Source organism: Urocitellus parryii, chromosome 14 (assembly GCF_045843805.1).
Source record: "Urocitellus parryii isolate mUroPar1 chromosome 14, mUroPar1.hap1, whole genome shotgun sequence".
In the NCBI taxonomy this organism is placed as follows: Eukaryota; Metazoa; Chordata; class Mammalia; order Rodentia; family Sciuridae; genus Urocitellus; species Urocitellus parryii.
Genome location: NC_135544.1, coordinates 34,620,598 through 34,631,299, shown reverse-complemented (window position 1 = coordinate 34,631,299; position 10,702 = coordinate 34,620,598). Strand labels below are relative to the sequence as shown.

The 10,702-nt window shown below is 34.5% G+C and overlaps 1 pseudogene; it reads left to right on the top strand.

Annotated features, from left to right (window-relative positions):
* The first annotated feature begins 1,478 nt into the window (after nt 1–1,478).
* On the top strand, nt 1,479–9,564 carry LOC144250066 (lys-63-specific deubiquitinase BRCC36 pseudogene; annotated as a pseudogene).
* Nucleotides 9,565–10,702: the final 1,138 nt, after the last annotated feature.

Sequence of the window (10,702 nt, the reverse complement as noted above, 5' to 3'; positions counted from 1 at the left end):
AAATTCTATCATTTTATTAAATTGAATTATCTAAATGCTTACCTGACTGGCTCAGTCCTCTGCAGAAATTCCTTCAGAGATGCCTTCATGGAATTATTTTTAATGTTATGCCCTTGTCTTTTATTAAGGTTAGATTCAATAAATGGACACATGAAGAATGAATGATCCAGCATTGCTGAGAAGTTGCTGTTGAAGGCATTTTTCTTTATCCTAGTCTTTGTCACTCATATGAGTACCAAGGGAACATATTACTTTTAGAATTTTGTATTTGAAAACTTTGATTCTATTAAAAAGCAGGTTAGATATTTTGGTCAGGGCATAGAAAAAACCAACTCAATTTAGTTTTGCCTCTAGTCTCAGTAGACTTGGGACCAAATATACTAATTATGCTTAGATTAGTTTAACTTTAGCAAAAATGCCAAACCTATTGTTTTAGTCAGCTTTGGTGTTACTGTGAACAATAGACCTAATAAAAACAATGTAGAGGAGGAAAATCATGATTTTCATTAGATGATTTATTATTTATTTATATATATATTGTTTATTTATTTTCAATTTTTGCAATGATTGGATCAAACCCAGGGTGTCACAGTTGCTAGATAAGGCACTTTACCACTGAGCTAAACTATGACATCCCAGCCTTGCAGCCGTGTGTGTGTGTGTGTGTGTGTGTGTGTGTGTGTGTTTGTGTGAAAATTTCAAATATTGATTTGATGATATTCCTTCTGAGTATGTCAATTTTTACTAAGAAATGCTATTATATATTTCTTCTGTGCCATTATTTCAACCCACCACATTTTGTGTTAAAATATCTTAATTCAAATTGTAATTTTACTCTTATTAGCTTTTATTCAATTAAAAATTTAACATGTGAAATTTGAGTCATTGCTATTTTTCTAATGATTTTGTTATTTGTACTGAGTCAAAATGAATAGATTATGCCATTACCAATAAATAAATTTTATTTAGTTATTTTGCTTGCAACATTTAGTAGTGACCCTTAGTTTTACAGTAGAGCAAGATGGGTGAAAACCATTTAACCTTAAAACAACTAAAATTGTCTGTGACTTCAAAATATCAAGATGAGTGAAAATACGTAAAATTTTCCATTATTAAAACAAATAGGAATATGTGGTTATTTTGAGGTTTATAGGGAAGCTAACTTGCAAGCCTTTGGAAAGTAATTTGGTTGTATCTATTTTTATTTAGAATAAAAATAAACAACATGATCTAACAATTTGATTTCTAGGAGTCTTTCTGTGGATATAATACAGAAGTAGGTAAAAACATACATGCAATTTTGTCCTTAGTAACCCATATAGTACAAGTGCAGAAACAACTTCAGTGTCTATCAAGCTAAAAAAATTGAATAAATTGGGTACTCCCAATTTAGTGCCAGGGACAGAGAAGCTGTGTCCAGTGCCCTGGTAGTGAGGCCACATTGGGCACCAGGCAGAGGTGAACAGGGTCGGATCAAGATGGCGGTGCAGGCAGTTCATCTCAAGTCTAATGCTTTCCTAGTTTGTCTCAACCACAGTCTGAGCACAGAAAAGGAGGAGGTAATGGGGCTGTGAATAGGAGAATTGAATGCTGACACAGGGAGTGACTCGAAACTTGCATATACCAGAACTGAAATGCCAGAGTTGCTGAAAAGGTTGGCACCTTCAGAATTGTTCATATTCATCCTGTCATCATCTTGCCATGTTAAGAGGATGGACCGAATAGAAATTTCTCCAGAGCAGCTACCTGTAGCATCAACAGAGGCAGAGAGGTTGGCTGAATTAACAAGTCTCCAGGAGAGTTGTGCACTGGTATCAATCACATCCTCATATAACTGTTTGGCCTTCACATGGTGATGTTGGCACCTAAGCCAGGAACAAGATCATGGACCAAGGTTTTGTAGGACTTATTTTTTCCTGTTTCATAGAGGATAAAAACACAAAGACTGGTCGGGTACTTTACACTTGCTTCCAATCCATACAGGCCCCAAAGCTCTCAGAGTATGAGAGAATTGAAATTCCAATCCATATTGTACCTCATGTCACCATGGGAACAGTATGCCTTGAATCAGTGGTGGAGCTGCCCAAGATCCTATGCAAAGAGGAGCAGGAAGCATATAGAAGGATCACAGCCTTACACATCTGGACTCAGTAACCATGATCCATAATGGTTGAGTGTTTACCAACAATCTGTTCAGTTAGATGTCAGCAGTCAGTAGCCTCTCCTGAAGTGGTTGGAAGACAGATTGGAGCAAAACCAACAGCATTTGCAAGAAAAAAAAAAAGAACTTATGAAAGAAGTTTTTCTTCCCTAGAATAAAGAGACAAAATGGGAATGGAAATATTCAGTGTAAAATTAATTTAGCTAACTCAATTTTGAATGAAGAAAAAGTTGGAGGACTCACATTACTTGACTTGGACCTACTATAAAGATATAGTAAGCAAGATGTTAAAGTATTGGCAGAGGTATAGACACAGAGAACAATGGAACAGAAGAGAACCCAGAAATTGACCCATATAAATACGCCAAACTAATTTGACAAAAATAACAAAGACAACTCAATGAAGAAATCATAAATACACAATTCTTTCTTTTCTTTTCTTTCTTTCTTTCTTCTTTATTTCTTTCTTCCTTTCTTCTCATTTTTTAAAAGAACTTCAACTTAAACCTCACTAAAAGTTTCTATAAAAGTTACCACAAAATGTACCATGGATTTAAATATAAGATGTAAAGCTACAAAACTTTTAGGAAAAAAACACAGGAGAAAATTTTTCAGGAGACAAGTTCTTCAACTTCACTTCAAAAGCACAATCCATAAGAGAAAAAATATTCTATATTAAGCTTCAATAATATTAAAAATTTTGATTCTGTAAGAAATTTTTAAGAACAAAATACAAGCTACAGATTGAAAGAAATTATTTGCAAACCATATAATATCTAATCAACATGGAGTATTGAGCTCAAAACTCAACAGAAAAAAACAGTCCAGTTAGAAAATGATAAAAATATATAAATAAACATTTCATTGAAGAGGATATATGGATGGCAAATAATCACATGAAGATGTTGAATTTCATAGTCATCAGTGAAATTAAATTTCATAGTCATTAGTGGAAATTAAAACAAAGATGATATATGACTTACACACTTTTTAGAAGGCTTAAGGAGAAGATGGTGTTGAGGATACAAATTATACTTCTCATATATTCATGATAGGAATGTAAAATGGTACAGCCACTCTGGAAAAGATATTAGAAATTTCTTATGAAATTTCATACCTTACAAACTAGAAATTGCCTTCCTGGACATCAATCCTTGAGATATGAATTCCTATGCTGGCACAAAAACTCATACATCAAATTTCATAGCAACTGTTTTAATAATAGCCCTAAACTGGAAATAACCCTGATGTCCTGCAATGCATAAGTGGGTAAACAAATTGTCCATTAGCATGGGATACTACTTTGTAATGAAAAGAACAATAACTTAAATGGATCTCAGGTGTATGGTGTGGTGAATGACAAAAAGAAAAAAAATGAGGGGCTGGGGATATAGCTCAGTTGGTAGAGTGCTTGCCTTGCATGATGGACAAGGCCCTGGGTTCAATCCCCAGCACCAAAGGAAAAAAAAATCTCAAAAGTTCACATACTGTATAATTGTATTCATATAACATTCTTGAAATGACCAAATTATAGAATGAATGAATTAATGGTTGCCAGGCACGAGGTTTGGTGTGGCATATGTATGACTGTACATGGGTTGTAGGGACAGATGAGGCAAGTCACCGAAGATAGCAGGAAACAATTTTATTTGGCTGCAGCCTAGGTTCAGAGGGCACAGATAGTTTCAGTATTTTATACCCAGTATGTAAGGGGAGGGGCTCAGAAATTCCCAACCTGCAGAAGCTCACATAAAGCAGCTTTTTTCTTCCATTGTTCTGGGTAAGTTAACCCTTCAAGGACAGCACCTGAGAAGGGGAGAGTTTCTTCTCCCCTTTCTTTACTCCCCCTGAAACTGTTACCATGGAGTCCAATTGGTAACTTATTTTAGATATGTAGACATCTCTGTGAAGCTCCAGCTCAAGGCCAGAGACCTTGTTTACACATTTCTACAAACTACTATACTGGATACATGTTTGTGAAAACAAAGTAAGGGGGTGTCCAGCACCTGGAGTGCTGATTTCTCCCAGCCAGTGGCCAAGTAAAATAGACAACATGAAAATTGGAAGTTTATCTACATTGAACTCTTTGTAGAGACTCTTTTGCTGACAGTCCTAAAATCAGCCTGGTGAAGATTTCTGGAGAATCCCAGTTAAGACTTATCTTAAGACTACACATGGATGGCACAAAGCATTCCTGTGTGCTGATCGAATAGTTTTGTATCTTGATTGTGTTATTGTGTACATAAATCTGAACCTGTGCTAAAATTATATAGACCTATATACACATGAATGCATGTAAAATCTGGTGACACTTAAGAAATTCTGTAGTCTACTTAGTAGTATTATACTATTGTCACTATTTTGGTTTTGAAGTTGGACTACAATTGTGTAAGACTTTACCATTGGAGGAAACTGAGCAAAGGGTACATGGTACTCTCTATTATTTTCACAACTTCCTATAAGTCTATTATTATTATTGCAAAAGGTGCTTACCTTCACAATTAAGGTTTTCTAGAACAGAACCAGTGAAATATGGACATGTGTTAGTGAGCTGTAAACTGGGATGACCAAAGCACCTGACAAGCATAACTTATAGGAGGATAATCTTATTTGGGACTCACAATTTCAGAAGTTCAGTCCATGATCAGTTGATTCCACTGCTCTGAGTCCAAGTGATGGCAGAAGTGTGCCAGTGAGGAAAGCTACTTATCTCCTGACATCTGGGAAGCAGGGTGTCCATGAGCCACCAGGTACAAAATACAAACCCCAAATGCATACCTCCAGTGACTTACTTCCTCCAGCCATGTCCTGCCTGACTATAGATATCATCCAGAACAGTAATCTTTTTAAATTAATAATCTATCAAGTGGATTAATCCACAGGTTAGGTTACAGGTCTCATAATCTAATCATGAGCTTTAGGAGTATATCTCATATACAAACCATAAAAATATATTCGGTTATAAAAGGGGATTTATTTGATTGGCTTATGTGACTGACTAGAGGTTGGATAGACCCACAATGGCTGAAGAGCCCTGATGGTTGCTCTCACCATGTCATAGCCTCATAGTAAGATCAATGGTGCAGCCCTAGTCCACAGCTGAAACCCTGGAAGCTCCTTGCGGAATTGCTAGTGTGACTGCATGTTAAAAGACTGATGCGAATTGACTCTGATATTCATGGGTGAGATCAATGGACTCACTTGCGAATTGACTCTGATATTCATGGGTGAGATCAATGGACTCACTTGTTTAAGAACAATCATACTTCACTCACCAATAGGATTCCTGCTTCAGATTTTGTTCCTGCTGGGCCCCCAACCCATTTGATGGTGTTGCATCTCCTTCCTCAATTTGCTGTCTCTCATGCCAATTAGCTCTGGAAACAATCTCACAGATCTACTCAAAGTTGTGCTTTGCTAACTTCCTAGGATTCTCTCAATCCAATCCAGTTTACAATCAAGATTAAGCATACAATCTCCTCTCTGGTCTTTTCCCCATTTCTAATGTTCAGACTTGGAATCAGAATTCACAAAACCCATGTACACATTAAATGGATTTTCAGTTGAATGTAATACTTTTTATAGCAAGAAAAAAATACAACAACAAGAAAAAAAATACCCTGTGAAGTTTGATATAATCTGGAATCTCAGTAAACTTTGAGCTACTTTCCTACCATCCTTGCTCAAATTTTACTTCAGTTCAACCATGCTGGCCCTGTTGCAATCTTTCTTGAACATGACAGGATCCTATGTACCTTATAGATCTATACAATGAACTCACAGAAGCAAAGAATGGAATGGTTGTTGCCAGGAGTTGGGGTTGGGAGGTGGGAAATGGGGAGATGTTTATCAAAGGGCATGGATTTTCAGCGGTAAGATGAGTAAGTTCCGAGGATCTAATATACAGCATGATGATTATGGTTAATAATACTATATTGTATACTCAAAACTTGCTAAGAAAGTAATCTAAAATATTCTCACTACACCCACACACAAAATGGTAACTATTTGAGGTGACAGATGTGTTAATGAACTTGAATGTAGTAATCATTCCACAAGTATATGGATATCAAATCCTCATGCTGTACATCTTAAATATGTCCAATTTTTATTTTTCAATTTTACTCAAAGATGGGGGGAAAAAGGAGGGAGCTGTGCTTGGAATCTAAATATTGATAAGAATTTGGAAATCTCTATATTTTAAAGTCCAGATACCAGTTTCCTCAATCATGGTAGATTTCCCTCTACTTTATAGCGCAGATACCTGCCTTTTGTATCATTAGGTATTGTTCTTTATTATGTTACCTACATTTCTGAATCTTTCAACATTTTCCTTTGCCCTCTTCTCTGACCTTTAAGAACTGTACTGTACTTGGTGAAAATTTCAGTTCTACTTCCACATCTGACACACTATGTGGGTTCCCATGTACCTGTAGGTAATTTGGCTTGCTTTGGTGCCCTGCTTCTTGCCATTAGTGCATTGCAGGTGTGTTCTTAGGAATACCCTTTGATCCTTAAGATGAGGTGAAAGGAAATTCCTCTTTCCTACCTTCACCCTTATCCTGTGCACACAGTGTTAGCTCTGTGAGAAAGAATTGGCAGATAGAGACAGAATTTATTTCTATTTGGGTTCCAATTTGTTATAAAAGTCCATATGCAGCCTTTAGACATTCATTTAAATTATTTGTATATTTTATATCCCAGTCTATGGAAGATTTTTTCTTTCTCCTAGAATTCCTCAATAGGTAGTCACATAACTTATTTCTGGTCTTAATTTATTAATTTAAGGTTGTAAAACCTCTGATAGCTTAAAAAATGTGATTTTATACAGAACAGTCTTTTAACTGGAAGCAAAAATACTCATTGATAAAATTGATAAATATTCTCTTTGTTAACTCTTAGTTAAGTTTTAAAAATGCTATTGGAATTAAATTGAAAATAATTATAATTCTTCATACAAAATAACATTCCATTCTGTGCATATTAATAGCTGAAAATGTAGTAATTGGTGACCAGCTTTTCCTTTCAAAGTGACTTTGTATATTGCTAAATGTGGTAAGTTTAATGTTACCTTTTTCCATATTTAGTCCATTTTATTTTATGACACTCATCTATTTAATAAAGCAGCTATAAAGTGCTAAATAGTAGGTGTGAAATTTACACACTTAATTAATATTGAATCTCTAAATCACCTTATGGACATAGACCAACATTTGCAGAAGTTGCTACCAGGTGGCAGTGCTAACTTGAAAATATCCAGAATAGCTAATTATGGCTCTTAAATGTTATGGGGTAGGAAATCATGACTCTGAGACAATATGCACCTTGTTAAAATATAACCAACTATTAGTAAATTGTTTTTATTAAAGGAAGGTAAGCTTGAAATTCCAAAATATACTTAAAACATATGTAAATATTATTGTGGAGCATAATATTATTTAAGGAGATAGAAAAATGCATGTAGATGAAAATTATAAAAATAATAACACAGAGAATCAAAGACAAGTAAATTAAGTATTAGGTTGAATCACAAAAGATAGGAAATGAGTACTACTTTTTTAATGTTATTTTTTGTAACATCATGAGAAATCAAGTTAACTTTGAGCACTCCAGCTTTTCACCTGCGTTCACATGGCTTCCTCTTGTAGTTGAAGTCATAGAACTAACTAATTTTGAATGTACAGTAAATATGAAAGTGAAATTATTTTAACTCCCAGACATTTTCCATGTTTCCCATAATATGTGATTCTTAAATTTTTCCCTTCAAAATCAATCTTTTCCTTATTCTTCCACTAAGTTCTATCCAACTGGTGTTTGATCATTTACTCTTTTTTTTTTTTAATTTTTTTTTAAGAGAGAGTGAGAGAGGAGAGAGAGAGAGAGAGAGAGAGAGAGAGAGAGAGAGAGAGAATTTTTTTAATATTTATTTTTTAGTATTTGGCGGACACAACATCTTTGTTTGTATGTGGTGCTGAGGATCGAACCCGGGCCGCACGCATGCCAGGCGAGCACACTACCGCTTGAGCCACATCCCCAGCCCCTGATCATTTACTCTTATTGATTAGAGTATGATGTGAAGAATGTTCAATAGTTCCTCAAAAAAAAAAATTAAGTAAGCTATTTAAATGTTAATTCTGTGACCCCCAAATCTTACCAACCAAGTTCTAACTATCCCCAGGAGATGTGTCTTATGAGTTCTTGAGACATTCATATTCTAATTCTTGTCTCTCCACCCTTGCTGAGACTTCCTGGAGGTGGGGAACATCATCATTCTTACTGACAGTATTATGAGAATGCTAATTATTTCACAATACTGGAATCCCCATGTTCTCCCTAAATTTCAAGTGTGAAATCTATCCTGCAGTTTGTCCACAAGTGGAAAAAAAATGTGATTTGCCTACATTTTATTGTACTCTGTTACCTCTGAGACTCAAGGAGATTCCTGAACCTTTGTGTTCCCCACCCAGAGTCCTTCCTCATATACTCCTTCAGCCTCTCTGTAACCTCCTTTCCATGGGTATCAGGCCCTAGAACATAGTTGGATTACACATATGTTTTTAATCCCCTACATCCACCCTTCATTTGTATACATCAAAAATTTTCACTAAAGTATCCTCTTTTCTTCTTCTACCCCCCAAACCAAAAATTTTCTCACAAGTCAGCAGAGATAAGTTGATCTGTTAAGTGCTTTATCTTATCCTCTTAATGGGAAACACTTTGACTAGTAACATTCTTTCAAGAATAACCTAGGTTAATATACCAATATACCTGCCTTAGTTTTTTTTTTTAATGGATTCTTGGAATTGTTCTTAAAATTGTTTCTTTCAACTAAATAGCAGATCTTTTATTTTGACTTCACACATTCAGAACAGTTTGATACTTTTACATCAATATCTTCCAAATTTTGCCATTCTGCAATAAAGAAGTTTCTGTTTCTAATGTTAAGACATTTTGATGTAAAATGTCTTTAGAGCCAGCACCTCAATTCTTAAAACTTACAGGACATGTTCCTCTAATCATAATTTCTTTTTCAAGCAATATTATTCTCTAATGAATATAACATATGCTAGCATGTGATTAAAAAAAGCAACAAGTATAAACAAATTTAAGAAAGTTTTCCACATAAGTGCATCAGGTTGAAATACCTCTTCTTCTTTAAAGGCTTAACATAAAGAGCAAGAGAGACACCTGGAGAATATAATGGGTTCCTATTTGTTATCCATAATTTTTAAATAGAACATGCATACACATACCTGAGAATGAATGGAAGTAAGTGCATGGAGAGGATTATCATACTGCTTATTTTTATACTTAAAAAAAAACCAAGGACTACAGCTGCTTTTTATGGTAAGAACTTTGTACAAGAAATCACTAGTCTTTATTTCCTTTCTTGCCAACCTTAAGTCCTTAATAGCAAACTATACTCTATCAAGTTTTATCATGGTAAAATATGCTTGCTTTCTCTCTTTCTTTCTTTCTTTCTTTCTTTCTTTCTTTCTTTCTTTCTTTCTTTCTTTCTTTCTTTCTTTCTTTCTTTCTTCTTTTCTTTCTTCCTCCAAAATTTCAAGACAATAAAATGAGCATAGTGCTATTTAGGCAGTGAAGAAAGAAAAATAATGTTGAGCTGCACCCCCGAAGACATTTCTTTTGTATTATAATGCTTTTTATCCACAGATGTTAGTTGAAAATTGATATAATGGTGTGTCTTGTAAGTCTACCAGAAACAAAACAAAACCAAAAAAAAAAACATTTTAAAAGTAGAATAGATGTAATTGTATGTGATAAATGAGCCTGGTGGAATTTCACTAGAAACTCATAGGGAATAATTATCTATCAGTGGCACCTGCAGAGGAATTATAAACAGCTGCAGAATTTGATTTTTGAACAAGAAAAATAGAATAACTTAAGGATTGGTATTAAGAATTGAAAAATTAGGAAACAGAATATAGAATGAGAAGAAGATGATTTAAACATGATTGTAATCCAGAGATGATAAGATGAAATATTGCTAGAGATGAATTTTTGAAATTATTATGGAAAAAGCCAATTAATGTAAAAGAAACATGTCACTGAAATTTCACACCCAAAATGTGACTGTTGTTTAGAATAAATAATTTTGTATTTGTTTCACTCTTGTATGGGCTTTAATGCATAGCAGGTAGTAAGAAGATATGATTTTTCATAAAAGATACACATACACACATATCCTCACTATCTGTGGTAGCTAGGTTTTATCAAGTTCACTCGAACAGTGAATATTAAACTCTTGGTCCTACCAGAGCTACTGAGTTAAGTACCTACGAAACTTCTATCATATTTTCATCAACCAACAATACATGATTATTTTATATTAGCTTTTGCTTTACAATTTAATTGATAAATACTATTGTTTCAGAACTGAAAATCTTACCTGAACAAAGCTATAAGATATGCCTATGTTCTCTATAAGGCACACCAAAACCTTCTTGCAAATAATAATACTAGACACCAATTCAGCACTACCCTAGGGGCCATTTTAAATACCAGAATAACTAACAAAAT